We start from the raw sequence: 24,863 nt of genomic DNA on the forward strand, positions 1-24,863 counted from the left end.
AAAATTTCATTGCATTTACCGGGAATCGAACCCGGGCCGCCCGCGTGGCAGGCGAGCATTCTACCACTGAACCACCGATGCGATATATCGTTCACAGAACATAATTCTTTCCTTTGCAATTTTGTAATTAATGCTTTGAATGTCATTACAACAAAAGAAATCGAAATTACACTCTCATTATTTACTTCGTTTTTTATGTATTCTCCATTAATGAGTTTGACAAAATTTCATTGCATTTAACGGGAATCGAACCCGGGCCGATCGCGTGGCAGGCGAGCATTCTACCACTGAACCACCGATGCGATATATCGTTAACAGAACATAATTCTTTCCTTTGCCATTTTGTCATTAATGCTTTGAATGTCATTACAACAAAAGAAATCGAAATTACACTCTCATTATTTACTTCGTTTTTTATGTATTCTCCATTACTGAGTTTGACAAAATTTCATTGCATTTACCGGGAATCGAACCCGGGCCGCCCGCGTGGCAGGCGAGCATTCTACCACTGAACCACCGATGCGATATATCGTTCGCAGAACATAATTCTTTCCTTGGCCATTTTGTAATTAATGCTTTGAATGTCATTCCAACAAAAGGAATCGAAATTACACTCTTATTATTTACTTATTTTTTATGTATTCTTCATTAATGAGTTTGACAAAATTTCATTGCATCGACCGGGAATCGAACCCGGGCCGCCCGCGTGGCAGGCGAGCATTCTACCACTGAACCACCGATGCGATATATCGTTCACAGAACATAATTCTTTCCTTTGCCATTTTGTCATTAATGCTTTGAATGTCATTCCAACAAAAGGAATCGAAATTACACTCTCATTATTTTCTTATTTTTTATGTATTCTTCATTAATGAGTTTGACAAAATTTCATTGCATCGACCGGGAATCGAACCCGGGCCGCCCGCGTGGCAGGCGAGCATTCTACCACCGAACCAGCGATGCGATATATCGTTCACAGAACATAATTCTTTCCTTTGCCATTTTGTCATTAATGCTTTGAATGTCATTCCAACAAAAGGAATCGAAATTACACTCTCATTATTTTTTTTTTTTTTGATGTATTCTTCATTAATGAGTTTGACAAAATTTCATTGCATCGACCGGGAATCGAACACGGGCCGCCCGCGTGGCAGGCGAGCATTCTACCACTGAACCACCAATGCGATATATCGTTCACAGAACATAATTCTTTCCTTTGCCATTTTGTCCTTAATGCTTTGAATGTCATTCCAACAAAAGGAATCGAAATTACACTCTCAGTATTTACTTATTTTTTATGTATTCTCCATTAATGAGTTTGACAAAATTTCATTGCATTTACAGGGAATCGAACCCGGGCCGCCCGCGTGGCAGACGAGCATTCTACCACTGAACCACCGATGCGATATATCGTTCACAGAACATAATTCTTTCCTTGGCCATTTTGTAATTAATGCTTTGAGTGTCATTCCAACAAAAGGAATCGAAATTACACTCTTATTATTTACTTATTTTTTATGTATTCTTCATTAATGAGTTTGAAAAATTTCATTGCATCGACCGGGAATCGAACCCGGGCCGCCCGCGTGGCAGGCGAGCATTCTACCACTGAACCACCGATGCGATATATCGTTCACAGAACATAATTCTTTCCTTTGCCATTTTGTCATTAATGCTTTGAATGTCATTCCAACAAAAGGAATCGAAATTACACTCTCATTATTTACTTATTTGTGATGTATTCTTCATTAATGAGTTTGACAAAATTTCATTGCATCGACCGGGAATCGAACCCGGGCCGCCCGCGTGGCAGGCGAGCATTCTACCACTGAACCACCGATGCGATATATCGTTCACAGAACATAATTATTTCCTTTGCCATTTTGTCATTAATGCTTTGAATGTCATTCCAACAAAAGGAATCGAAATTACACTCTCATTATTTGCTTCGTTTTTTATGTATTCTTCATTAATGAGTTTGACAAAATTTAATTGCATTTACCGGGAATCGAACCCGGGCACCCCGCGTGGCAGGCGAGCATTCTACCACTGAACCACCGATGCGATATATCGTTCACAGAACATAATTCTTTCCTTTGCCATTTTGTCATGAATGCTTTGAATGTCATTCCAACAAAAGGAATCGAAATTACACTCTCATTATTTACTTATTTTTTATGTATTCTCCATTAATGAGTTTGACAAAATTTCATTGCATTTACAGGGAATCGAACCCGGGCCGCCCGCGTGGCAGGCGAGCATTCTACCACTGAACCACCGATGCGATATATCGTTCACAGAACATAATTCTTTCCTTGGCCATTTTGTAATTAATGCTTTGAATGTCATTACAACAAAAGAAATCGAAATTACACTCTCATTATTTACTTCGTTTTTTATGTATTCTCCATTAATGAGTTTGACAAAATTTCATTGCATTTACAGGGAATCGAACCCGGGCCGCCCGCGTGGCAGGCGAGCATTCTACCACTGAACCACCGATGCGATATATCGTTCACAGAACATAATTCTTTCCTTTGCCATTTTGTCATTAATGCTTTGAATGTCATTCCAACAAAAGGAATCGAAATTACACTCTCATTATTTGCTTCGTTTTTTATGTATTCTTCATTAATGAGTTTGACAAAATTTAATTGCATTTACCGGGAATCGAACCCGGGCACCCCGCGTGGCAGGCGAGCATTCTACCACTGAACCACCGATGCGATATATCGTTCACAGAACATAATTCTTTCCTTGGCCATTTTGTCATGAATGCTTTGAATGTCATTCCAACAAAAGGAATCGAAATTACACTCTCATTATTTACTTATTTTTTATGTATTCTTCATTAATGAGTTTGACAAAATTTCATTGCATCGACCGGGAATCGAACCCGGGCCGCCCGCGTGGCAGGCGAGCATTCTACCACTGAACCACCGATGCGATATATCGTTCACAGAACATAATTCTTTCCTTTGCCATTTTGTCATTAATGCTTTGAATGTCATTCCAACAAAAGGAATCGAAATTACACTCTCATTATTTACTTATTTTTGATGTATTCTTCATTAATGAGTTTGACAAAATTTCATTGCATCGACCGGGAATCGAACCCGGGCCGCCCGCGTGGCAGGCGAGCATTCTACCACTGAACCACCGATGCGATATATCGTTCACAGAACATAATTCTTTCCTTTGCCATTTTGTCATTAATGCTTTGAATGTCATTCCAACAAAAGGAATCGAAATTACACTCTCATTATTTACTTATTTTTGATGTATTCTTCATTAATGAGTTTGACAAAATTTAATTTTTAAAGAAATCGAAATTACACTCTCATTATTTACTTATTTTTGATGTATTCTTCATTAATGAGTTTGACAAAATTTCATTGCATCGACCGGGAATCGAACCCGGGCCGCCCGCGTGGCAGGCGAGCATTCTACCACTGAACCACCGATGCGATATATCGTTCACAGAACATAATTCTTTCCTTTGCCATTTTGTCATTAATGCTTTGAATGTCATTCCAACAAAAGGAATCGAAATTACACTCTCATTATTTTCTTCGTTTTTTATGTATTCTTCATTAATGAGTTTGACAAAATTTAATTGCATTTACCGGGAATCGAACCCGGGCACCCCGCGTGGCAGGCGAGCATTCTACCACTGAACCACCGATGCGATATATCGTTCACAGAACATAATTCTTTCCTTTGCCATTTTGTCATGAATGCTTTGAATGTCATTCCAACAAAAGGAATCGAAATTACACTCTCATTATTTACTTATTTTTTATGTATTCTTCATTAATGAGTTTGACAAAATTTCATTGCATCGACCGGGAATCGAACCCGGGCCGCCCGCGTGGCAGGCGAGCATTCTACCACTGAACCACCGATGCGATATATCGTTCACAGAACATAATTCTTTCCTTTGCCATTTTGTCATTAATGCTTTGAATGTCATTCCAACAAAAGGAATCGAAATTACACTCTCATTATTTACTTATTTTTGATGTATTCTTCATTAATGAGTTTGACAAAATTTCATTGCATCGACCGGGAATCGAACCCGGGCCGCCCGCGTTGCAGGCGAGCATTCTACCACTGAACCACCGATGCGATATATCGTTCACAGAACATAATTCTTTCCTTTGCCATTTTGTCATTAATGCTTTGAATGTCATTCCAACAAAAGGAATCGAAATTACACTCTCATTATTTACTTATTTTTGATGTATTCTTCATTAATGAGTTTGACAAAATTTCATTGTATCGACCGGGAATCGAACCCGGGCCGCCCGCGTGGAAGGCGAGCATTTTACCACTGAACCACCGATTCGATATATCGTTCACAGAACATAATTCTTTCCTTTGCCATTTTGTCATTAATGCTTTGAATGTCATTCCAACAAAAGGAATCGAAATTACACTCTCATTATTTACTTATTTTTGATGTATTCTTCATTAATGAGTTTGACAACATTTCATTGCATCGACCGGGAATCGAACCCGGGCCGTCCGCGTGGCAGGCGAGCATTCTACCACTGAACCACCGATTCGATATATCGTTTACAGAACATAATTTTTCCTTTGCCATTTTGTCATTAATGCTTTGAATGTCATTCCAACAAAAGGAATCGAAATTACACTCTCATTATTTACTTATTTTTGATGTATTCTTCATTAATGAGTTTGACAAAATTTCATTGCATCGACCGGGAATCGACCCCGGGCCGCCCGCGTGGCAGGCGAGCATTCTACCACTGAACCAGCGATGCGATATATCGTTCACAGAACATAATTCTTTCCTTGGCCATTTTGTCATTAACGCTTTGAATGCTCTCATTATTTACTTATTTTTGATGTATTCTGCATTAATGAGTTTGACACAAGTCCATTTCGTCAACCGGGAATCGAACCCGGGCCGCCCGCGTGGCTGGCGAGCATTCTACCACTGAACCACCGATGCGATATATCGTTCACAGAACATAATTCTTTCCTTTGCTATTTTGTGATTAAGGCTTTGAATGTCATTCCAACAAAACGAATCGAAATTACACTCTCATTATTTACTTAATTTTTATCTATTCTTCATTAATGAGTTTAACAAAATTTCATTGCATCGACCGGGAATCAAACCCGGGCCGCCAGCGTGGCAAGCGAGCATTCTACCACTGAACCACCGATGCGATATATCGTTCACAGAACATAATTCTTTCCTTTGCCATTTTGTCATTAATGCTTTGAATGTCATTCCAACAAAAGGAATCGAAATTACACTCTCATTATTTACTTAATTTTTTGTATTCTTCATTAATGAGTTTGACAAAATTTCATTGTATCGAACGGGAATCGAACCCGGGCCGCCCGCGTGGCAGGCGAGCATTCTACCACTGAACCACCGATGCGATATATCGTTCACAGAACATAATTCTTTCCTTTGCCATTTTGTCATTAATGCTTTGAATGTCATTCCAACAAAAGGAATCGAAATTACACTCTCATTATTTACTTCGTTTTTTATGTATTCTTCATTAATGAGTTTGACAAAATTTCATTGCATCGATCGGGAATCGAACCGGGGCCGCCCGCGTGGCAGGCGAGCATTCTATTACTGAACCACCGATGCGATATATCGTTCACAGAACATAATTCTTTCCTTTGCCATTTTGTCATTAATGCTTTGAATGTCATTCCAACAAAAGGAATCGAAATTACACTCGCATTATTTTCTTCGTTTTTGATGTATTCTTCATTAATGAGTTTGACAAAATTTCATTGCATCGACCGGGAATCGCACCCGGCCCGCCCGCGTGGGAGGCGAGCATTCTACCACTGAACCACCGATGCGATATATCGTTCACACAACATAATTCATTCCTTTCCCATTTTGTCATTAATTCTTTGAATGTCATTCCAACAAAAGGAATCGAAATTACACTCTCATTATTTACTTAATTTTTATGTATTCTTCATTAATGAGTTTGACAAAATTTCATTGCATCGACCGGGAATCGAACCCGGGCCGCCCGCGTCGCAGGCGAGCATTCTACCACTGAACCACCGATGCGATATATCGTTCACAGAACATATTTCTTTCCGTTGCCATTTTGTCATTAATGCTTTGAATGTCATTCCAACAAAAGGAATCCAACTTACACTCTCATTATTTACTAATTTTTGATGTATTCTTCATTAATGAGTTTGACAAAATTTCATTGCATCGACCGGGAATCGAACCCGGGCCGCCACAGTGGCAGGCGAGCATTCTACCACTGAACCACCGATGCGATATATCGTTCACAGAACATAATTTTTTCCTTTGCCATTTTGTCATTAATGCTGTGAATGTCATTCCAACAAAAGGAATCGAAATTACACTCTCATTATTTACTTATATTTTTATGTATTCTTCATAATTGAGTTTGACAAAATTTCATTGCATCGACCGGGAATCGAACCCGGGCCGCCCGCGTGGACGGCGTGCATTCTACCACTGAACCACCGATGCGATATATCGTTCACAGAACATAATTCTTTCCTTTGCCATTTTTTCATTAATGCTTTGAATGTCATTCCAACAAAAGGAATCGAAATTACACTCTCATTATTTACTTATTTTTGATGTATTGTTTATTAAAGAGTTTGACAAAGTTTCATTGCATCGACCGGGAATCGAACCCGGGCCGCCCGCGTGGGAGGCGAGCATTCTACCACTGAACCACCGATGCGATATATCGTTCACAGAACATAATTCTTTCCTTTGCCATTTTGTAATTAAGGCTTTGAATGTCATTCCAACAAAAGGAATCGAAATTACACTCTCATTATTTACTTCGTTTTTTATGTATTCTTCATTAATGAGTTTTACAAAATTTCATTGCATCGACCGGGAATCGAACCCGGGCCGCCCGCGTGGCAGGCGAGCATTCTCCCACTGAACCACCGATGCGATATATCGTTCACAGAACATAATTCTTTCCTTTGCCATTTTGTCATTAATGCTTTGAATGTCATTCCAACAAAAGGAATCGAAATTACACTCTCATTATTTAATTATTTTTGATGTATTGTTAATTAAAGAGTTTGACAAAGTTTCATTGCATCGACCGGGAATCGAACCCGGGCCGCCCGCGTGGGAGGCGAGCATTCTACCACTGAACCACCGATGCGATATATCGTTCACAGAACATAATTCTTTCCTTTGCCATTTTGTCATTAATGCTTTGAATGTCATTCCAACAAAAGGAATCGAAATTACACTCTCATTATTTACTTATTTTAGATGTGTTCTTCATTGATGAGTTTGAAAAAATTTCATTGCATCGACCGGGAATCGCACCCGGGCCGCCCGCGTGGCAGGTTGGCATTCTACCACTGAACCACCGATGCGATATATCGTTCACAGAACATAATTCTTTCCTTTGCCCTTTTGTCATTAATGCTTTGAATGTCATTCCAACAAAAGGAATCGAAATTACACTCTCATTATTTACTTATTTTTGATGTATTGTTCATTAAAGAGTTTGACAAAGTTTCATTGCATCGACCGGGAATCGAACCCGGGCCGCCAGCGTGGCAGGCGAGCATTCTACCACTGAACCACCGATGCGATATATCGTTCACAGAACATAATTCTTTCCTTTGCCATTTTGTCATTAATGCTTTGAATGTCATTCCAACAAAAGGAATCGAAATTACACTCTCATTATTTACTTAATTTTTATGTATTCTTCATTAATGAGTTTGACAAAATTTCATTGTATCGACCGGAAATCGAAACCGGGCCGCCCGCGTGGCAGGCGAGCATTCTACCACTGAACCACCGATGCGATATATCGTTCACAGAACATAATTCTTTCCTTTGCCATTTTGTCATTAATGCTTTGAATGTCATTCCAACAAAAGGAATCGAAATTACACTCTCATTATTTACTTTATTTTTATGTATTCTTCATTAATGAGTTTGACAAAATTTCATTGTATCGACCGGAAATCGAACCCGGGCCGCCCGCGTGGCAGGCGAGCATTCTACCACTGAACCACCGATGCGATATATCGTTCACAGAACATAATTCTTTCCTTTGCCATTTTGTCATTAATGCTTTGAATGTCATTCCAACAAATCGAATCGAAATTACACTCTCATTATTTACTTATTTTAGATGTGTTCTTCATTAATGAGTTTGACAAAATTTCATTGCATCGACCGGGAATCGAACCCGGGCCGCCCGCGTGGACGGTGAGCATTCTACCACTGAACCACCGATGCGATATATCGTTCGCAGAACATAATTCTTTCCTTTGCCATTTTGTCATTAATGCTTTGAATGTCATTCCAACAAAAGGAATCGAAATTACACTCTCATTATTTACTTATTTTTGATGTATTGTTCATTAAAGAGTTTGACAAAATTTCATTGCATCGACCGGGAATCGACCTCGGGCCGCCAGCGTCGTCGGCGAGCATTCTACCACTGAACCACCGATGCGATATATCGTTCACAGAACATAATTCTTTCCTTTCCCATTTTGTCATTAATGCGTTGAATGTCATTCCAACAAAAGGAATCGAAATTACACTCTCATTATTTACTTTATTTTTATGTATTCTTCATTAATGAGTTTGACAAAATTTCATTGCATCGACCGGGAATCGAACCCGAGCCGTCTGCGTGGCAGGCGAGCATTCTACCACTGAACCACCGATGCGATATATCGTTCACAGAACATAATTCTTTCCTTTGCCATTTTGTCATTAATGCTTTGAATGTCATTCCAACAAAAGGAATCGAAATTACACTCTCATTATTTACTTTATTTTTATGTATTCTTCATTAATTAGTTTGACAAAATTTCATTGCATCGACCGGGAATCGCACCCGGGCCGCGCGCGTGGGAGGCGAGCATTCTACCACTGAACCACCGATGCGATATATCGTTGACAGAACATAATTCTTTCCTTTCCCATTTTGTCATTAATTCTTTGAATGTCATTCCAACAAAAGGAATCGAAATTACACTCTCATTATTTACTTAATTTTTATGTATTCTTCATTAATGAGTTTGACAAAATTTCATTGCATCGACCGGGAATCGAACCCGGGCCGCCCGCGTCGCAGGCGAGCATTCTACCACTGAACCACCGATGCGATATATCGTTCACAGAACATAATAATGCTTTCCTTTGCCATTTTGTCATTAATGCTTTGAATGTCATTCCAACAAAAGGAATCCAAATTACACTCTCATTATTTACTTATTTTTGATGTATTGTTCATTAAAGAGTTTGAAAAACTATCATTGCATCGACCGGGAATCGAACCCGGGCTGCAACAGTGGCAGGGGAGCATTCTACCACTGAACCACCGATGCGATATATCGTTCACAGAACATAATTTTTTCCTTTGCCATTTTGTCATTAATGCTTTGAATGTCATTCCAACAAAAGGAATCGAAATTACACTCTCATTATTTACTTCGTTTTTTATGTATTCTTCATTAATGAGTTTGTCAAAATTTCATTGCATCGACCGGGAATCGAACCCGGGCCGCACGCGTGGCAGGCGAGCATTCTACCACTGAACCACCGATGCGATATATCGTTCACAGAACATAATTCTTTCCTTTGCCATTTTGTCATTAATGCTTTGAATGTCATTCCAACAAAAGGAATCGAAATTACACTCTCATTATTTACTTAATTTTTATCTATTCTTCATTAATGAGTTTAACAAAATTTCATTGCATCGACCGGGAATCAAACCCGGGCCGCCAGCGTGGCAAGCGAGCCTTCTACCACTGAACCACCGATGCGATATATCGTTCACAGAACATAATTCTTTCCTTTGCCATTTTGTCATTAATGCTTTGAATGTCATTCCAACAAAAGGAATCGAAATTACACTCTCATTATTTACTTAATTTTTTGTATTCTTCATTAATGAGTTTGACAAAATTTCATTGTATCGAACGGGAATCGAACCCGGGCCGCCCGCGTGGCAGGCGAGCATTCTACCACTGAACCACCGATGCGATATATCGTTCACAGAACATAATTCTTTCCTTTGCCATTTTGTCATTAATGCTTTGAATGTCATTCCTACAAAAGGAATCGAAATTACACTCTCATTATTTACTTCGTTTTTTATGTATTCTTCATTAATGAGTTTGACAAAATTTCATTGCATCGATCGGGAATCGAACCGGGGCCGCCCGCGTGGCAGGCGAGCATTCTATTACTGAACCACCGATGCGATATATCGTTCACAGAACATAATTCTTTCCTTTGCCATTTTGTCATTAATGCTTTGAATGTCATTCCAACAAAAGGAATCGAAATTACACTCGCATTATTTTCTTCGTTTTTGATGTATTCTTCATTAATGAGTTTGACAAAATTTCATTGCATCGACCGGGAATCGCACCCGGCCCGCCCGCGTGGGAGGCGAGCATTCTACCACTGAACCACCGATGCGATATATCGTTCACACAACATAATTCTTTCCTTTCCCATTTTGTCATTAATTCTTTGAATGTCATTCCAACAAAAGGAATCGAAATTACACTCTCATTATTTACTTAATTTTTATGTATTCTTCATTAATGAGTTTGACAAAATTTCATTGCATCGACCGGGAATCGAACCCGGGCCGCCCGCGTCGCAGGCGAGCATTCTACCACTGAACCACCGATGCGATATATCGTTCACAGAACATAATAATGCTTTCCTTTGCCATTTTGTCATTAATGCTTTGAATGTCATTCCAACAAAAGGAATCCAAATTACACTCTCATTATTTACTTATTTTTGATGTATTGTTCATTAAAGAGTTTGAAAAACTTTCATTGCATCGACCGGGAATCGAACCCGGGCGGCCACAGTGGCAGGGGAGCATTCTACCACTGAACCACCGATGCGATATATCGTTCACAGAACATAATTCTTTCCTTTGCCATTTTGTCATTAATGCTTTGAATGTCATTCCAACAAAAGGAATCGAAATTACACTCTCATTATTTACTTCGTTTTTTATGTATTCTTCATTAATGAGTTTGTCAAAATTTCATTGCATCGACCGGGAATCGAACCCGGGCCGCACGCGTTGCAGGCGAGCATTCTACCACTGAACCACCGATGCGATATATCGTTCACAGAACATAATTCTTTCCTTTGCCATTTTGTCATTAATGCTTTGAATGTCATTCCAACAAAAGGAATCGAAATTACACTCTCATTATTTACTTCGTTTTTTATGTATTCTTAATTAATGAGTTTGTCAAAATTTCATTGCATCGACCGGGAATCGAACCCGGGCCGCACGCGTTGCAGGCGAGCATTCTACCACTGAACCACCGATGCGATATATCGTTCACAGAACATAATTCTTTCCTTTGCCATTTTGTCATTAATGCTTTGAATGTCATTCCAACAAAAGAAATCCAAATTACACTCTCATTATTTACTTAATTTTTTGTATTCTTCATTAATGAGTTTGACAAAATTTCATTGTATCGAACGGGAATCGAACCCGGGCCGCCCGCGTGGCAGGCGAGCATTCTACCACTGAACCACCGATGCGATATATCGTTCACAGAACATAATTTTTTCCTTTGCAATTTTGTCATTAATGCTTTGAATGTCATTTCAGCAAAAGGAATCGAAATTACACTCTCATTATTTACTTAATTTTTATGTATTCTTCATTAATGAGTTTGACAAAATTTCATTGTATCGACCTGAAATCGAACTCGGGCCGCCCGCGTGGCAGGCGAGCATTCTACCACTGAACCACCGATGCGATATATCGTTCACAGAACATAATTCTTTCCTTTGCCATTTTGTCATTAATGCTTTGAATGTCATTCCAACAAAACGAATCGAAATTACACTCTCATTATTTACTTATTTTAGATGTGTTCTTCATTAATGAGTTTGACAAAATTTCATTGCATCGACCGGGAATCGACCCCGGGCCGCCCGCGTGGCAGGCGAGCATTCTACCACTGAACCACCGATGCGATATATCGTTCACAGAACATAATTCTTTCCTTTGCCATTTTGTCATTAATGCTTTGAATGTCATTCCAACAAAAGGAATCGAAATTACACTCTCATTATTTACTTAATTTTTATGTATTCTTCATTAATGAGTTTGTCAAAATTTCATTGTATTGACCTGAAATCGAACCCGGGCCGCCCACGTGGCAGGCGAGCATTCTACCACTGAACCACCGCTGCGATATATCGTTCACAGAACATAAGTATTTCCTTTGCCATTTTGTCATTAATGCTTTGAATGTCATTCCAACAAAAGGAATCGAAATTACACTCTCATTATTTACTTATTTTAGATGTGTTCTCCATTAATGAGTTTGACAAAATTTCATTGCATCGACCGGGATTCGAACCCGGTCCGCCCGCGTGGCAGGCGAGCATTCTACCACTGAACCACCGATGCGATATATCGTTCACAGAACATAATTCTTTCCTTTGCCATTTTGTCATTAATGCTTTGAATGTCATTCCAACAAAAGGAATCGAAATTACACTCTCATTATTTACTTTTTTTTGATGTATTGTTCAGTAATGAGTTTGACAAAGTTTCATTGCATCGACCGGGAATCGAACCCGGGCCGCCCGCGTGGGAGGCGAGCATTCTACCACTGAACCACCGATGCGATATATCGTTCACAGAACATAATTCTTTCCTTTGCCATTTTGTCATTAATGCTTTGAATGTCATTCCAACAAAACGAATCGAAATTACACTCTCATTATTTACTTCTTTTTGATGTATTCTTCATTAATGAGTTTGAAAAAATTTCATTGCATCGACCGGGAATCAAACCCGGGCTGCCACAGTGGAAGGCGAGCATTCTACCACTGAACCACCGATGCGATATATCGTTCACAGAACATAATTCTTTCCTTTGCCATTTTGTAATTAATGCTTTGAATGTCATTCCAACAAAAGGAATCGAAATTACACTCTCATTATTTAATTATTTTTGATGTATTGTTCATTAAAGAGTTTGACAAAATTTCATTGCTTCGACCGGGAATCGAACCCGGGCCGCCCGCGTGGCAGACGAGCATTCTACCACCGAACCACCGATGCGATATATCGTTCACGGAACATAATTCTTTCCTTTGCCATTTTGTCATTAATGCTTTGAATGTCATTCCAACAAAAGGAATCGGAATTACACTCTCATTATTTACTTATTTTTGATGTATTCTGCATTAATGAGTTTGACACAAGTCCATTTCGTCAACCGGGAATCGAACCCGGGCCGCCCGCGTGGCTGGCGAGCATTCTACCACTGAACCACCGATGCGATATATCGTTCACAGAACATAATTCTTTCCTTTGCTATTTTGTGATTAAGGCTTTGAATGTCATTCCAACAAAACGAATCGAAATTACACTCTCATTATTTACTTAATTTTTATCTATTCTTCATTAATGAGTTTAACAAAATTTCATTGCATCGACCGGGAATCAAACCCGGGCCGCCAGCGTGGCAAGCGAGCATTCTACCACTGAACCACCGATGCGATATATCGTTCACAGAACATAATTCTTTCCTTTGCCATTTTGTCATTAATGCTTTGAATGTCATTCCAACAAAAGGAATCGAAATTACACTCTCATTATTTACTTAATTTTTTGTATTCTTCATTAATGAGTTTGACAAAATTTCATTGTATCGAACGGGAATCGAACCCGGGCCGCCCGCGTGGCAGGCGAGCATTCTACCACTGAACCACCGATGCGATATATCGTTCACAGAACATAATTCTTTCCTTTGCCATTTTGTCATTAATGCTTTGAATGTCATTCCAACAAAAGGAATCGAAATTACACTCTCATTATTTACTTCGTTTTTTATGTATTCTTCATTAATGAGTTTGACAAAATTTCATTGCATCGATCGGGAATCGAACCGGGGCCGCCCGCGTGGCAGGCGAGCATTCTATTACTGAACCACCGATGCGATATATCGTTCACAGAACATAATTCTTTCCTTTGCCATTTTGTCATTAATGCTTTGAACGTCATTCCAACAAAAGGAATCGAAATTACACTCGCATTATTTTCTTCGTTTTTGATGTATTCTTCATTAATGAGTTTGACAAAATTTCATTGCATCGACCGGGAATCGCACCCGGCCCGCCCGCGTGGGAGGCGAGCATTCTACCACTGAACCACCGATGCGATATATCGTTCACACAACATAATTCTTTCCTTTCCCATTTTGTCATTAATTCTTTGAATGTCATTCCAACAAAAGGAATCGAAATTACACTCTCATTATTTACTTAATTTTTATGTATTCTTCATTAATGAGTTTGACAAAATTTCATTGCATCGACCGGGAATCGAACCCGGGCCGCCCGCGTCGCAGGCGAGCATTCTACCACTGAACCACCGATGCGATATATCGTTCACAGAACATAATAATGCTTTACTTTGCCATTTTGTCATTAATGCTTTGAATGTCATTCCAACAAAAGGAATCCAAATTACACTCTCATTATTTACTTATTTTTGATGTATTGTTCATTAAAGAGTTTGAAAAACTTTCATTGCATCGACCGGGAATCGAACCCGGGCGGCCACAGTGGCAGGGGAGCATTCTACCACTGAACCACCGATGCGATATATCGTTCACAGAACATAATTCTTTCCTTTGCCATTTTGTCATTAATGCTTTGAATGTCATTCCAACAAAAGGAATCGAAATTACACTCTCATTATTTACTTCGTTTTTTATGTATTCTTCATTAATGAGTTTGTCAAAATTTCATTGCATCGACCGGGAATCGAACCCGGGCCGCACGCGTTGCAGGCGAGCATTCTACCACTGAACCACCGATGCGATATATCGTTCACAGAACATAATTCTTTCCTTTGCCATTTTGTCATTAATGCTTTGAATGTCATTCCAACAAAAGGAATCGAAATTACACTCTCATTATTTACTTCGTTTTTTATGTATTCTTAATTAATGAGTTTGTCAAAATTTCATTGCATCGACCGGGAATCGAACCCGGGCCGCACGCGTTGCAGGCGAGCATTCTACCACTGAACCACCGATGCGATATATCGTTCACAGAACATAATTCTTTCCTTTGCCATTTTGTCATTAATGCTTTGAATGTCATTCCAACAAAAGAAATCCAAATTACACTCTCATTATTTACTTAATTTTTTGTATTCTTCATTAATGAGTTTGACAAAATTTCATTGTATCGAACGGGAATCGAACCCGGGCCGCCCGCGTGGCAGGCGAGCATTCTACCACTGAACCACCGATGCGATATATCGTTCACAGAACATAATTCTTTCCTTTGCCATTTTGTCATTAATGCTTTGAATGTCATTCCAACAAAAGGAATCGAAATTACACTCTCATTATTTACTTAATTTTTATGTATTCTTCATTAATGAGTTTGACAAAATTTCATTGTATCGACCTGAAATCGAACTCGGGCCGCCCGCGTGGCAGGCGAGCATTCTACCACTGAACCACCGATGCGATATATCGTTCACAGAACATAATTCTTTCCTTTGCCATTTTGTCATTAATGCTTTGAATGTCATTCCAACAAAAGGAATCGAAATTACACTCTCATTATTTACTTATTTTAGATGTGTTCTTCATTAATGAGTTTGACAAAATTTCATTGCATCGACCGGGAATCGACCCCGGGCCGCCCGCGTGGCAGGCGAGCATTCTACCACTGAACCACCGATGCGATATATCGTTCACAGAACATAATTCTTTCCTTTGCCATTTTGTCATTAATGCTTTGAATGTCATTCCAACAAAAGGAATCGAAATTACACTCTCATTATTTACTTAATTTTTATGTATTCTTCATTAATGAGTTTGACAAAATTTCATTGTATTGACCTGAAATCGAACCCGGGCCGCCCGCGTGGCAGGCGAGCATTCTACCACTGAACCACCGCTGCGATATATCGTTCACAGAACATAAGTATTTCCTTTGCCATTTTGTCATTAATGCTTTGAATGTCATTCCAACAAAAGGAATCGAAATTACACTCTCATTATTTACTTATTTTAGATGTGTTCTCCATTAATGAGTTTGACAAAATTTCATTGCATCGACCGGGATTCGAACCCGGTCCGCCCGCGTGGCAGGCGAGCATTCTACCACTGAACCACCGATGCGATATATCGTTCACAGAACATAATTCTTTCCTTTGCCATTTTGTCATTAATTCTTTGAATGTCATTCCAACAAAAGGAATCGAAATTACACTCTCATTATTTACGATGTATTCTTCATTAATGAGTTTTACAAAATTTCATTGCATCGACCCGGAATCGAACCCGGGCCGCCCGCGCTGCAGGCAAGCATTCTACCACTGAACCACCGATGCGATATATCGTTCACAGAACATAATTCTTTCCTTTGCCATTTTGTCATTAATGCTTTGAATGTCATTCCAACAAAACGAATCGAAATTACACTCTCATTATTTACTTATTTTTGATGTATTCTTCATTAATGAGTTTAACAAAATTTCATTGCATCGACCGGGAATCGAACCCGGGCCGCCCGCGTGGCAGGCGAGCATTCTACCACTGAACCACCGATGCGATATATCGTTCACAGAACATAATTATTTCCTTTGCCATTTTGTCATTAATGCTTTGAATGTCATTCCAACAAAAGGAATCGAAATTACACTCTCATTATTTACTTATTTTTTATGTATTCTTCATTAATGAGTTTGACAAAATTTCATTGTATCGACCGGGAATCGAACCCGGGCCGCCCGCGTGGCAGGCGAGCATTTTACCACTGAACCACCGATGCGACATATCGTTCACAGAACATAATTCTTTCCTTTGCCATTTTGTCATTAATGCTTTGAATGTCATTCCAAACAAAGGAATCGAAATTACACTCTCATTATTTACTTATTTTTGATGTATTCTTCATTAATGAGTTTGACAAAAATTCATTGCATCGACCGGGAATCGAACCCGGGCCGCCCGCGTGGCAGGCGAGCATTCTACCACTGAACCACCGATGCGATATATCGTTCACAGAACATAATTCTTTCCTTTGCCATTTTGTCATTAATGCTTTGAATGTCATTCCAACAAAAGGAATCGAAATTACACTCTCATTATTTACTTATTTTTGATGTATTCTTCATTAATGAGTTTAACAAAATTTCATTGCATCGACCGGGAATCGAACCCGGGCCGCCCGCGTGGCAGGCGAGCATTCTACCACTGAACCACCGATGCGATATATCGTTCACAGAACATAATTCTTTCCTTTGCCATTTTGTCATTAATGCTTTGAATGTCATTCCAACAAAAGGAATCGAAATTACACTCTCAGTATTTACTTATTTTTTATGTATTCTCCATTAATGAGTTTGACAAAATTTCATTGCATTTACAGGGAATCGAACCCGGGCCGCCCGCGTGGCAGACGAGCATTCTACCACTGAACCACCGATGCGATATATCGTTCACAGAACATAATTCTTTCCTTGGCCATTTTGTAATTAATGCTTTGAGTGTCATTCCAACAAAAGGAATCGAAATTACACTCTTATTATTTACTTATTTTTTATGTATTCTTCATTAATGAGTTTGAAAAATTTCATTGCATCGACCGGGAATCGAACCCGGGCCGCCCGCGTGGCAGGCGAGCATTCTACCACTGAACCACCGATGCGATATATCGTTCACAGAACATAATTCTTTCCTTTGCCATTTTGTCATTAATGCTTTGAATGTCATTCCAACAAAAGGAATCGAAATTACACTCTCATTATTTACTTATTTGTGATGTATTCTTCATTAATGAGTTTGACAAAATTTCATTGCATCGACCGGGAATCGAACCCGGGCCGCCCGCGTGGCAGGCGAGCATTCTACCACTGAACCACCGATGCGATATATCGTTCACAGAACATAATTATTTCCTTTGCCATTTTGTCATTAATGCTTTGAATGTCATTCCAACAAAAGGAATCGAAATTACACTCTCATTATTTGCTTCGTTTTTTATGTATTCTTCATTAATGAGTTTGACAAAATTTAATTGCATTTACCGGGAATCGAACCCGGGCACCCCGCGTGGCAGGCGAGCATTCTACCACTGAACCACCGATGCGATATATCGTTCACAGAACATAATTCTTTCCTTTGCCATTTTGTCATGAATGCTTTGAATGTCATTCCAACAAAAGGAATCGAAATTACACTCTCATTATTTACTTATTTTTTATGTATTCTCCATTAATGAGTTTGACAAAATTTCATTGCATTTACAGGGAATCGAACCCGGGCCGCCCGCGTGGCAGGCGAGCATTCTACCACTGAACCACCGATGCGATATATCGTTCACAGAACATAATTCTTTCCTTTGCCATTTTGTCATTAATGCTTTGAATGTCATTCCAACAAAAGGAATCGAAATTACACTCTCATTATTTACTTATTTTTGATGTATTCTTCATTAATGAGTTTGACAAAATTTCATTGCATCGACCGGGAATCGAACCCGGGCCGCCCGCGTTGCAGGCGAGCATTCTACCACTGAACCACCGATGCGATATATCGTTCACAGAACATAATTCTTTCCTTTGCCATTTTGTCATTAATGCTTTGAATGTCATTCCAACAAAAGGAATCGAAATTACACTCTCATTATTTGCTTCGTTTTTTATGTATTCTTCATTAATGAGTTTGACAAAATTTAATTGCATTTACCGGGAATCGAACCCGGGCACCCCGCGTGGCAGGCGAGCATTCTACCACTGAACCACCGATGCGATATATCGTTCACAGAACATAATTCTTTCCTTGGCCATTTTGTCATGAATGCTTTGAATGTCATTCCAACAAAAGGAATCGAAATTACACTCTCATTATTTACTTATTTTTTATGTATTCTTCATTAATGAGTTTGACAAAATTTCATTGCATCGACCGGGAATCGAACCCGGGCCGCCCGCGTGGCAGGCGAGCATTCTACCACTGAACCACCGATGCGATATATCGTTCACAGAACATAATTCTTTCCTTTGCCATTTTGTCATTAATGCTTTGAATGTCATTCCAACAAAAGGAATCGAAATTACACTCTCATTATTTACTTATTTTTGATGTATTCTTCATTAATGAGTTTGACAAAATTTCATTGCATCGACCGGGAATCGAACCCGGGCCGCCCGCGTGGCAGGCGAGCATTCTACCACTGAACCACCGATGCGATATATCGTTCACAGAACATAATTCTTTCCTTTGCCATTTTGTCATTAATGCTTTGAATGTCATTCCAACAAAAGGAATCGAAATTACACTCTCATTATTTACTTATTTTTGATGTATTCTTCATTAATGAGTTTGACAAAATTTAATTTTTAAAGAAATCGAAATTACACTCTCATTATTTACTTATTTTTGATGTATTCTTCATTAATGAGTTTGACAAAATTTCATTGCATCGACCGGGAATCGAACCCGGGCCGCCCGCGTGGCAGGCGAGCATTCTACCACTGAACCACCGATGCGATATATCGTTCACAGAACATAATTCTTTCCTTTGCCATTTTGTCATTAATGCTTTGAATGTCATTCCAACAAAAGGAATCGAAATTACACTCTCATTATTTTCTTCGTTTTTTATGTATTCTTCATTAATGAGTTTGACAAAATTTAATTGCATTTACCGGGAATCGAACCCGGGCACCCCGCGTGGCAGGCGAGCATACTACCACTGAACCACCGATGCGATATATCGTTCACAGAACATAATTCTTTCCTTTGCCATTTTGTCATGAATGCTTTGAATGTCATTCCAACAAAAGGAATCGAAATTACACTCTCATTATTTACTTATTTTTTATGTATTCTTCATTAATGAGTTTGACAAAATTTCATTGCATCGACCGGGAATCGAACCCGGGCCGCCCGCGTGGCAGGCGAGCATTCTACCACTGAACCACCGATGCGATATATCGTTCACAGAACATAATTCTTTCCTTTGCCATTTTGTCATTAATGCTTTGAATGTCATTCCAACAAAAGGAATCGAAATTACACTCTCATTATTTACTTATTTTTGATGTATTCTTCATTAATGAGTTTGACAAAATTTCATTGCATCGACCGGGAATCGAACCCGGGCCGCCCGCGTTGCAGGCGAGCATTCTACCACTGAACCACCGATGCGATATATCGTTCACAGAACATAATTCTTTCCTTTGCCATTTTGTCATTAATGCTTTGAATGTCATTCCAACAAAAGGAATCGAAATTACACTCTCATTATTTACTTATTTTTGATGTATTCTTCATTAATGAGTTTGACAAAATTTCATTGTATCGACCGGGAATCGAACCCGGGCCGCCCGCGTGGAAGGCGAGCATTTTACCACTGAACCACCGATTCGATATATCGTTCACAGAACATAATTCTTTCCTTTGCCATTTTGTCATTAATGCTTTGAATGTCATTCCAACAAAAGGAATCGAAATTACACTCTCATTATTTACTTATTTTTGATGTATTCTTCATTAATGAGTTTGACAACATTTCATTGCATCGACCGGGAATCGAACCCGGGCCGTCCGCGTGGCAGGCGAGCATTCTACCACTGAACCACCGATTCGATATATCGTTTACAGAACATAATTTTTCCTTTGCCATTTTGTCATTAATGCTTTGAATGTCATTCCAACAAAAGGAATCGAAATTGCACTCTCATTATTTACTTATTTTTGATGTATTCTTCATTAATGAGTTTGACAAAATTTCATTGCATCGACCGGGAATCGAATCCGGGCACCCCGCGCGGCAGGCGAGCATTCTACCACTGAACCACCGATGCGATATATCGTTCACAGAACATAATTCTTTCCTTTGCCATTTTGTCATTAATGCTTTGAATGTCATTCCAACAAAAGGAATCGAAATTACACTCTCATTATTTACTTATTTTGGATGAATTCTTAATTAATGAGTTTGACAAAATTTCTTTGCATCGACCGGGAATCGACCCCGGGCCGCCCGCGTGGCAGGCGAGCATTCTACCACTGAACCAGCGATGCGATATATCGTTCACAGAACATAATTCTTTCCTTGGCCATTTTGTCATTAATGCTTTGAATGCTCTCATTATTTACTTATTTTTGATGTATTCTTCATTAATGAGTTTGACAAAATTTCATTGCATCGACCGGGAATCGAACCCGGGCCGCCAGCGTGGAAGGCGAGCATTTTACCACTGAACCACCGATGCGATATATCGTTCACAGAACATAATTCTTTCCTTTGCCATTTTGTCATTAATGCTTTGAATGTCATTCCAACAAAAGGAATCGAAATTACACTCTCATTATTTACTTATTTTTGATGTATTCTTCATTAATTGGTTTGACAAAATTTAATTGCATCGACCTGGAATCGAACCCGGGCCGCCCGCGTGGCAGGCGAGCATTCTACCACTGAACCACCGATGCGATAAATCGTTCAGAAAACATAATTCATTCCTTTGCCATTTTGTCATTAATGCTTTGAATGTCATTCCAACAAAAGGAATCGAAATTGCACTCTCATTATTTACTTCGTTTTTTATGTATTCTCCATTAATGAGTTTGACAAAATTTCATTTCATCGACCGGGAATCGAACCTGGGCCACCCGCGTGGCAGACGAGCATTCTACCACTGAACCACCGATGCGATATATCGTTCACAGAACATAATTCTTTCCTTTGCCATTTTGTCATTAATGCTTTGAATGTCATTCTAACAAAAAGAATCGAAATTACACTCTCATTATTTACTTATTTTTGATGTATTCTTCATTAATGAGTTTGACAAAATTTCATTGCATCGACCGGGAATCGAACCCGGGCGTCCCGCGTGGCAGGCGAGCATTCTACCACTGAACCACCGATGCGATATATCGTTCACAGAACATAATTATTTCTTTTGCCATTTTGTCATTAATGCTTTGAATGTCATTCCAACAAAAGGAATCGAAATTACACTCTCATTGTGTACTTCGTTTTTTTATGTATTCTTCATTAATGAGTTTGAAAAGATTTCATTGCATCGACCGGGAACCGAACCCGGGCCGCCCGCGTTGTATGCGAGCCTTCTACCACTGAACCTCCGATGCGATATATCGTTAACAGAACATAATTCTTTACTTTGCCATTTTGTCATTAATGCTTTGAATGTCATTCCAAAAAATGAATACAAATTACACTCTCATTATTTACTTATTTTTGATGTATACTTCATTAATGAGTTTGACAAAATTTCATTGCATCGACCGGGAATCGAACCCGGGCCGCCCGCGTGGCAGGCGAGCATTCTACCACTGAACCACCGATGCGATATATCGTTCACAGAACATAATTTTTTCCTTTGCCATTTTGTCATTAATGCTTTGAATGTCATTCCAACAAAAGGAATCGAAATTACACTCTCATTATTTACTTATTTTTGATGTATTCTTCATTAATGAGTTTGACAAAATTTCATTGCATCGACCGGGAATCGAACCCGGGCCGCCCGCGTTGCAGGCGAGCATTCTACCACTGAACAACCGATGCGATATATCGTTCACAGAACATAATTATTTCCTTTGCCATTTTGTCATTAATGTTTTGAATGTCATTCCAACAAAAGGAATCGAAATTACACTCTCATTATTTACTACGTTTTTTATGTATTCTTCATTAATGAGTTTGACAAAATTACATTGCATCGACCGGGAATCGAACCCGGGCCGCCCGCGTGGCAGGCGAGCATTCTACCACTGAACCACCGATGCGATATATCGTTCACAGAACATAATTCTTTCCTTTGCCATTTTTCATTAATGCTTTGAATGTCATTCCAACAAAAGGAATCGAAATTACACTCTCATTATTTACGTATTTTTGATGTATTCTTCATTAATGAGTTTGACAACATTTCATTGCATCGACCGGGAATCGAACCCGGGCCGCCCGCGTGGAAGGCGAGCATTTTACCACTGAACAACCGATGCGATATATCGTTCACAGAACATAATTCTTTCCTTTGCCATTTTGTCATTAATGCTTTGAATGTCATTCCAACAAAAGGAATCGAAATTACACTCTCATTATTTACTTATTTTTTATGTATTCTTCATTAATGAGTTTGACAAAATTTCATTGCATCGACCCGGAATCGAACCCGGGCCCCCCGTGTTACAGCCGAGAATTCCACCACTGAACCACCGATGCGATATATCGTTCACAGCACATAATTCTTTCCTTTGCCATTTTGTCATTAATGCTTTGAATGTCATTCCAACAAAAGGAATCGAAATTACACTCTCATTATTTACTTATTTTTGATGTATTCTTCATTAATGAGTTTGACAAAATTTCATTGCATCGACCGGGAATCGAACCCGGGCCGCCCGCGTGGCAGGCGAGCATTCTACCACTGAACCACCGATGCGATATATCGTTCACAGAACATAATTCTTTCCTTTGCCATTTTGTCATTAATGCTTTGAATGCCATTCCAACGAAAGGAATCGAAATTACACTCTCATTATTTACTTGTTTTTGATGTATTCTTCATTAATGAGTTTGACAAAATTTAATGGCATCGACCGGGAATCGAACCCGGGCGTCCCGCGTGGCAGGCGAGCATTCTTCCACTGGACCACCGATGCGATATATCGTTCACAGAACATAATTCTTTCCTTTGCCATTTTGTCATTAATGCTTTGAATGTCATTCCAACAAAAGGAATCGAAATTACACTCTCATTATTTACTTATTTTTTATGTATTCTTCATTAATGAGTTTGACAAAATTTCATTGCATCGACCGGGAATCGAACCCGGGCCGCCCGCGTGGCAGGCGAGCATTCTACCACTGAACCACCGATGCGATATATCGTTCACAGAACATAATTCTTTCCTTTGCCATTTTGTCATTAATGCTTTGAATGTCATTCCAACAAAAGGAATCGAAATAACACTCTCATTATTTACTTATTTTTGATGTATTCTTCATTAATGAGTTTGACAAAATTTCATTGCATCGACCGGGAATCGAACCCGGGCCGCCCGCGTGGCAGGCGAGCATTTTACCACTGAACAACCGATGCGATATATCGTTCACAGAACATAATTCTTTCCTTTGCCATTTTGTCATTAATGCTTTGAATGTCATTCCAACAAAAGGAATCGAAATTACACTCTCATTATTTACTTATTTTTTATGTATTCTTCATTAATGAGTTTGACAAAATTTCATTGCATCGACCCGGAATAGAACCCGGGCCCCCCGTGTTACAGCCGAGAATTCTACCACTGAACAACCGATGCGATATATCGTTCACAGAACATAATTCTTTCCTTTGCCATTTTGTCATTAATGCTTTGAATGTCATTCCAACAAAAGGAATCGAAATTACACTCTCATTATTTACTTCGTTTTTTATGTATTCTTCATTAATGAGTTTGACAAAATTTCATTGCATGAGATCGGGCATTGAACCCGGGCCGCCCGCGTGGCAGGCGTGCATTCTACCACTGAACCACCGATGCGATATATCGTTAACAGAACATAAATCTTTCCTTTGCCATTTTGTCATTAATGCTTTGAATGTCATTCCAACAAAAGGAATCGAAATTACACTCTCATTATTTACTTATTTTTGATGTATTCTTCATTAATGAGTTTGACAAAATTTCATTGCATCGACCGGGAATCGAACCCGGGCCGCCCGCGTGGCAGGCGAGCATTCTACCACTGAACCACCGATGCGATATATCGTTCACAGAAC

At 39.3% G+C, this 24,863-nt stretch overlaps 57 non-coding genes across 57 annotated transcripts; all 57 read right to left on the reverse strand.

The window, feature by feature from the left end:
* Positions 1-672: 672 nt before the first annotated feature.
* Trnag-gcc (transfer RNA glycine (anticodon GCC)) lies at positions 673-743 on the reverse strand. Its single transcript has one exon. It is a non-coding gene; the product is annotated as a tRNA-Gly (tRNA).
* An 809-nt stretch (positions 744-1,552) lies between these two features.
* Positions 1,553-1,623, reverse strand: Trnag-gcc (transfer RNA glycine (anticodon GCC)). The gene has a single exon. It is a non-coding gene; the product is annotated as a tRNA-Gly (tRNA).
* A 149-nt stretch (positions 1,624-1,772) lies between these two features.
* Positions 1,773-1,843, reverse strand: Trnag-gcc (transfer RNA glycine (anticodon GCC)). The gene has a single exon. It is a non-coding gene; the product is annotated as a tRNA-Gly (tRNA).
* Positions 1,844-2,875: 1,032 nt separating this feature from the next.
* Trnag-gcc (transfer RNA glycine (anticodon GCC)) lies at positions 2,876-2,946 on the reverse strand. The gene has a single exon. It is a non-coding gene; the product is annotated as a tRNA-Gly (tRNA).
* A 149-nt stretch (positions 2,947-3,095) lies between these two features.
* Trnag-gcc (transfer RNA glycine (anticodon GCC)) lies at positions 3,096-3,166 on the reverse strand. The gene has a single exon. It is a non-coding gene; the product is annotated as a tRNA-Gly (tRNA).
* A 230-nt stretch (positions 3,167-3,396) lies between these two features.
* Trnag-gcc (transfer RNA glycine (anticodon GCC)) lies at positions 3,397-3,467 on the reverse strand. The gene has a single exon. It is a non-coding gene; the product is annotated as a tRNA-Gly (tRNA).
* Positions 3,468-3,837: 370 nt separating this feature from the next.
* Trnag-gcc (transfer RNA glycine (anticodon GCC)) lies at positions 3,838-3,908 on the reverse strand. The gene has a single exon. It is a non-coding gene; the product is annotated as a tRNA-Gly (tRNA).
* A 149-nt stretch (positions 3,909-4,057) lies between these two features.
* Positions 4,058-4,128, reverse strand: Trnac-gca (transfer RNA cysteine (anticodon GCA)). Its single transcript has one exon. It is a non-coding gene; the product is annotated as a tRNA-Cys (tRNA).
* A 149-nt stretch (positions 4,129-4,277) lies between these two features.
* Trnag-ucc (transfer RNA glycine (anticodon UCC)) lies at positions 4,278-4,348 on the reverse strand. The gene has a single exon. It is a non-coding gene; the product is annotated as a tRNA-Gly (tRNA).
* A 1,440-nt stretch (positions 4,349-5,788) lies between these two features.
* Positions 5,789-5,859, reverse strand: Trnag-ccc (transfer RNA glycine (anticodon CCC)). Its single transcript has one exon. It is a non-coding gene; the product is annotated as a tRNA-Gly (tRNA).
* A 149-nt stretch (positions 5,860-6,008) lies between these two features.
* Positions 6,009-6,079, reverse strand: Trnar-gcg (transfer RNA arginine (anticodon GCG)). Its single transcript has one exon. It is a non-coding gene; the product is annotated as a tRNA-Arg (tRNA).
* A 370-nt stretch (positions 6,080-6,449) lies between these two features.
* Positions 6,450-6,520, reverse strand: Trnag-ucc (transfer RNA glycine (anticodon UCC)). Its single transcript has one exon. It is a non-coding gene; the product is annotated as a tRNA-Gly (tRNA).
* A 149-nt stretch (positions 6,521-6,669) lies between these two features.
* On the reverse strand, positions 6,670-6,740 carry Trnag-ccc (transfer RNA glycine (anticodon CCC)). The gene has a single exon. It is a non-coding gene; the product is annotated as a tRNA-Gly (tRNA).
* A 150-nt stretch (positions 6,741-6,890) lies between these two features.
* On the reverse strand, positions 6,891-6,961 carry Trnag-gcc (transfer RNA glycine (anticodon GCC)). Its single transcript has one exon. It is a non-coding gene; the product is annotated as a tRNA-Gly (tRNA).
* A 149-nt stretch (positions 6,962-7,110) lies between these two features.
* Positions 7,111-7,181, reverse strand: Trnag-ccc (transfer RNA glycine (anticodon CCC)). The gene has a single exon. It is a non-coding gene; the product is annotated as a tRNA-Gly (tRNA).
* Positions 7,182-7,550: 369 nt separating this feature from the next.
* Positions 7,551-7,621, reverse strand: Trnag-gcc (transfer RNA glycine (anticodon GCC)). The gene has a single exon. It is a non-coding gene; the product is annotated as a tRNA-Gly (tRNA).
* Positions 7,622-8,210: 589 nt separating this feature from the next.
* Trnag-ucc (transfer RNA glycine (anticodon UCC)) lies at positions 8,211-8,281 on the reverse strand. Its single transcript has one exon. It is a non-coding gene; the product is annotated as a tRNA-Gly (tRNA).
* Positions 8,282-8,870: 589 nt separating this feature from the next.
* Trnag-ccc (transfer RNA glycine (anticodon CCC)) lies at positions 8,871-8,941 on the reverse strand. Its single transcript has one exon. It is a non-coding gene; the product is annotated as a tRNA-Gly (tRNA).
* Positions 8,942-9,090: 149 nt separating this feature from the next.
* Positions 9,091-9,161, reverse strand: Trnar-gcg (transfer RNA arginine (anticodon GCG)). Its single transcript has one exon. It is a non-coding gene; the product is annotated as a tRNA-Arg (tRNA).
* Positions 9,162-9,534: 373 nt separating this feature from the next.
* Positions 9,535-9,605, reverse strand: Trnag-gcc (transfer RNA glycine (anticodon GCC)). The gene has a single exon. It is a non-coding gene; the product is annotated as a tRNA-Gly (tRNA).
* Positions 9,606-10,415: 810 nt separating this feature from the next.
* On the reverse strand, positions 10,416-10,486 carry Trnag-ccc (transfer RNA glycine (anticodon CCC)). Its single transcript has one exon. It is a non-coding gene; the product is annotated as a tRNA-Gly (tRNA).
* Positions 10,487-10,635: 149 nt separating this feature from the next.
* Positions 10,636-10,706, reverse strand: Trnar-gcg (transfer RNA arginine (anticodon GCG)). The gene has a single exon. It is a non-coding gene; the product is annotated as a tRNA-Arg (tRNA).
* A 373-nt stretch (positions 10,707-11,079) lies between these two features.
* Trnac-gca (transfer RNA cysteine (anticodon GCA)) lies at positions 11,080-11,150 on the reverse strand. The gene has a single exon. It is a non-coding gene; the product is annotated as a tRNA-Cys (tRNA).
* Positions 11,151-11,300: 150 nt separating this feature from the next.
* On the reverse strand, positions 11,301-11,371 carry Trnac-gca (transfer RNA cysteine (anticodon GCA)). The gene has a single exon. It is a non-coding gene; the product is annotated as a tRNA-Cys (tRNA).
* A 588-nt stretch (positions 11,372-11,959) lies between these two features.
* Positions 11,960-12,030, reverse strand: Trnag-gcc (transfer RNA glycine (anticodon GCC)). The gene has a single exon. It is a non-coding gene; the product is annotated as a tRNA-Gly (tRNA).
* Positions 12,031-12,399: 369 nt separating this feature from the next.
* On the reverse strand, positions 12,400-12,470 carry Trnag-gcc (transfer RNA glycine (anticodon GCC)). The gene has a single exon. It is a non-coding gene; the product is annotated as a tRNA-Gly (tRNA).
* A 149-nt stretch (positions 12,471-12,619) lies between these two features.
* Positions 12,620-12,690, reverse strand: Trnag-ccc (transfer RNA glycine (anticodon CCC)). Its single transcript has one exon. It is a non-coding gene; the product is annotated as a tRNA-Gly (tRNA).
* Positions 12,691-14,160: 1,470 nt separating this feature from the next.
* Positions 14,161-14,231, reverse strand: Trnag-ccc (transfer RNA glycine (anticodon CCC)). The gene has a single exon. It is a non-coding gene; the product is annotated as a tRNA-Gly (tRNA).
* A 149-nt stretch (positions 14,232-14,380) lies between these two features.
* Trnar-gcg (transfer RNA arginine (anticodon GCG)) lies at positions 14,381-14,451 on the reverse strand. The gene has a single exon. It is a non-coding gene; the product is annotated as a tRNA-Arg (tRNA).
* Positions 14,452-14,824: 373 nt separating this feature from the next.
* On the reverse strand, positions 14,825-14,895 carry Trnac-gca (transfer RNA cysteine (anticodon GCA)). Its single transcript has one exon. It is a non-coding gene; the product is annotated as a tRNA-Cys (tRNA).
* A 150-nt stretch (positions 14,896-15,045) lies between these two features.
* Trnac-gca (transfer RNA cysteine (anticodon GCA)) lies at positions 15,046-15,116 on the reverse strand. The gene has a single exon. It is a non-coding gene; the product is annotated as a tRNA-Cys (tRNA).
* A 588-nt stretch (positions 15,117-15,704) lies between these two features.
* On the reverse strand, positions 15,705-15,775 carry Trnag-gcc (transfer RNA glycine (anticodon GCC)). The gene has a single exon. It is a non-coding gene; the product is annotated as a tRNA-Gly (tRNA).
* Positions 15,776-16,144: 369 nt separating this feature from the next.
* On the reverse strand, positions 16,145-16,215 carry Trnag-gcc (transfer RNA glycine (anticodon GCC)). The gene has a single exon. It is a non-coding gene; the product is annotated as a tRNA-Gly (tRNA).
* A 141-nt stretch (positions 16,216-16,356) lies between these two features.
* Positions 16,357-16,427, reverse strand: Trnac-gca (transfer RNA cysteine (anticodon GCA)). Its single transcript has one exon. It is a non-coding gene; the product is annotated as a tRNA-Cys (tRNA).
* Positions 16,428-16,576: 149 nt separating this feature from the next.
* Trnag-gcc (transfer RNA glycine (anticodon GCC)) lies at positions 16,577-16,647 on the reverse strand. Its single transcript has one exon. It is a non-coding gene; the product is annotated as a tRNA-Gly (tRNA).
* A 149-nt stretch (positions 16,648-16,796) lies between these two features.
* Positions 16,797-16,867, reverse strand: Trnag-gcc (transfer RNA glycine (anticodon GCC)). Its single transcript has one exon. It is a non-coding gene; the product is annotated as a tRNA-Gly (tRNA).
* A 149-nt stretch (positions 16,868-17,016) lies between these two features.
* Positions 17,017-17,087, reverse strand: Trnag-gcc (transfer RNA glycine (anticodon GCC)). Its single transcript has one exon. It is a non-coding gene; the product is annotated as a tRNA-Gly (tRNA).
* A 149-nt stretch (positions 17,088-17,236) lies between these two features.
* On the reverse strand, positions 17,237-17,307 carry Trnag-gcc (transfer RNA glycine (anticodon GCC)). The gene has a single exon. It is a non-coding gene; the product is annotated as a tRNA-Gly (tRNA).
* Positions 17,308-17,675: 368 nt separating this feature from the next.
* Positions 17,676-17,746, reverse strand: Trnag-gcc (transfer RNA glycine (anticodon GCC)). The gene has a single exon. It is a non-coding gene; the product is annotated as a tRNA-Gly (tRNA).
* A 149-nt stretch (positions 17,747-17,895) lies between these two features.
* On the reverse strand, positions 17,896-17,966 carry Trnag-gcc (transfer RNA glycine (anticodon GCC)). Its single transcript has one exon. It is a non-coding gene; the product is annotated as a tRNA-Gly (tRNA).
* A 590-nt stretch (positions 17,967-18,556) lies between these two features.
* Trnac-gca (transfer RNA cysteine (anticodon GCA)) lies at positions 18,557-18,627 on the reverse strand. Its single transcript has one exon. It is a non-coding gene; the product is annotated as a tRNA-Cys (tRNA).
* A 370-nt stretch (positions 18,628-18,997) lies between these two features.
* Positions 18,998-19,068, reverse strand: Trnag-gcc (transfer RNA glycine (anticodon GCC)). Its single transcript has one exon. It is a non-coding gene; the product is annotated as a tRNA-Gly (tRNA).
* A 149-nt stretch (positions 19,069-19,217) lies between these two features.
* On the reverse strand, positions 19,218-19,288 carry Trnag-gcc (transfer RNA glycine (anticodon GCC)). The gene has a single exon. It is a non-coding gene; the product is annotated as a tRNA-Gly (tRNA).
* Positions 19,289-19,518: 230 nt separating this feature from the next.
* Trnag-gcc (transfer RNA glycine (anticodon GCC)) lies at positions 19,519-19,589 on the reverse strand. The gene has a single exon. It is a non-coding gene; the product is annotated as a tRNA-Gly (tRNA).
* Positions 19,590-19,959: 370 nt separating this feature from the next.
* Positions 19,960-20,030, reverse strand: Trnag-gcc (transfer RNA glycine (anticodon GCC)). Its single transcript has one exon. It is a non-coding gene; the product is annotated as a tRNA-Gly (tRNA).
* A 149-nt stretch (positions 20,031-20,179) lies between these two features.
* On the reverse strand, positions 20,180-20,250 carry Trnac-gca (transfer RNA cysteine (anticodon GCA)). The gene has a single exon. It is a non-coding gene; the product is annotated as a tRNA-Cys (tRNA).
* A 149-nt stretch (positions 20,251-20,399) lies between these two features.
* On the reverse strand, positions 20,400-20,470 carry Trnag-ucc (transfer RNA glycine (anticodon UCC)). Its single transcript has one exon. It is a non-coding gene; the product is annotated as a tRNA-Gly (tRNA).
* Positions 20,471-21,249: 779 nt separating this feature from the next.
* Trnag-ucc (transfer RNA glycine (anticodon UCC)) lies at positions 21,250-21,320 on the reverse strand. Its single transcript has one exon. It is a non-coding gene; the product is annotated as a tRNA-Gly (tRNA).
* Positions 21,321-21,469: 149 nt separating this feature from the next.
* On the reverse strand, positions 21,470-21,540 carry Trnag-gcc (transfer RNA glycine (anticodon GCC)). The gene has a single exon. It is a non-coding gene; the product is annotated as a tRNA-Gly (tRNA).
* A 370-nt stretch (positions 21,541-21,910) lies between these two features.
* Trnag-gcc (transfer RNA glycine (anticodon GCC)) lies at positions 21,911-21,981 on the reverse strand. The gene has a single exon. It is a non-coding gene; the product is annotated as a tRNA-Gly (tRNA).
* Positions 21,982-22,351: 370 nt separating this feature from the next.
* Positions 22,352-22,422, reverse strand: Trnag-gcc (transfer RNA glycine (anticodon GCC)). The gene has a single exon. It is a non-coding gene; the product is annotated as a tRNA-Gly (tRNA).
* Positions 22,423-22,571: 149 nt separating this feature from the next.
* Trnac-gca (transfer RNA cysteine (anticodon GCA)) lies at positions 22,572-22,642 on the reverse strand. Its single transcript has one exon. It is a non-coding gene; the product is annotated as a tRNA-Cys (tRNA).
* Positions 22,643-22,792: 150 nt separating this feature from the next.
* On the reverse strand, positions 22,793-22,863 carry Trnag-gcc (transfer RNA glycine (anticodon GCC)). The gene has a single exon. It is a non-coding gene; the product is annotated as a tRNA-Gly (tRNA).
* Positions 22,864-23,011: 148 nt separating this feature from the next.
* On the reverse strand, positions 23,012-23,082 carry Trnag-ucc (transfer RNA glycine (anticodon UCC)). The gene has a single exon. It is a non-coding gene; the product is annotated as a tRNA-Gly (tRNA).
* A 369-nt stretch (positions 23,083-23,451) lies between these two features.
* On the reverse strand, positions 23,452-23,522 carry Trnag-gcc (transfer RNA glycine (anticodon GCC)). Its single transcript has one exon. It is a non-coding gene; the product is annotated as a tRNA-Gly (tRNA).
* A 369-nt stretch (positions 23,523-23,891) lies between these two features.
* Positions 23,892-23,962, reverse strand: Trnag-gcc (transfer RNA glycine (anticodon GCC)). The gene has a single exon. It is a non-coding gene; the product is annotated as a tRNA-Gly (tRNA).
* Positions 23,963-24,773: 811 nt separating this feature from the next.
* Positions 24,774-24,844, reverse strand: Trnag-gcc (transfer RNA glycine (anticodon GCC)). The gene has a single exon. It is a non-coding gene; the product is annotated as a tRNA-Gly (tRNA).
* Between the last annotated feature and the right edge of the window lie 19 nt (positions 24,845-24,863).

This window comes from Euprymna scolopes, chromosome 7 (genome assembly GCF_053919585.1).
Source record: "Euprymna scolopes isolate OS-2025 chromosome 7, ASM5391958v1, whole genome shotgun sequence".
Lineage (NCBI taxonomy): Eukaryota > Metazoa > Mollusca > Cephalopoda > Sepiida > Sepiolidae > Euprymna > Euprymna scolopes.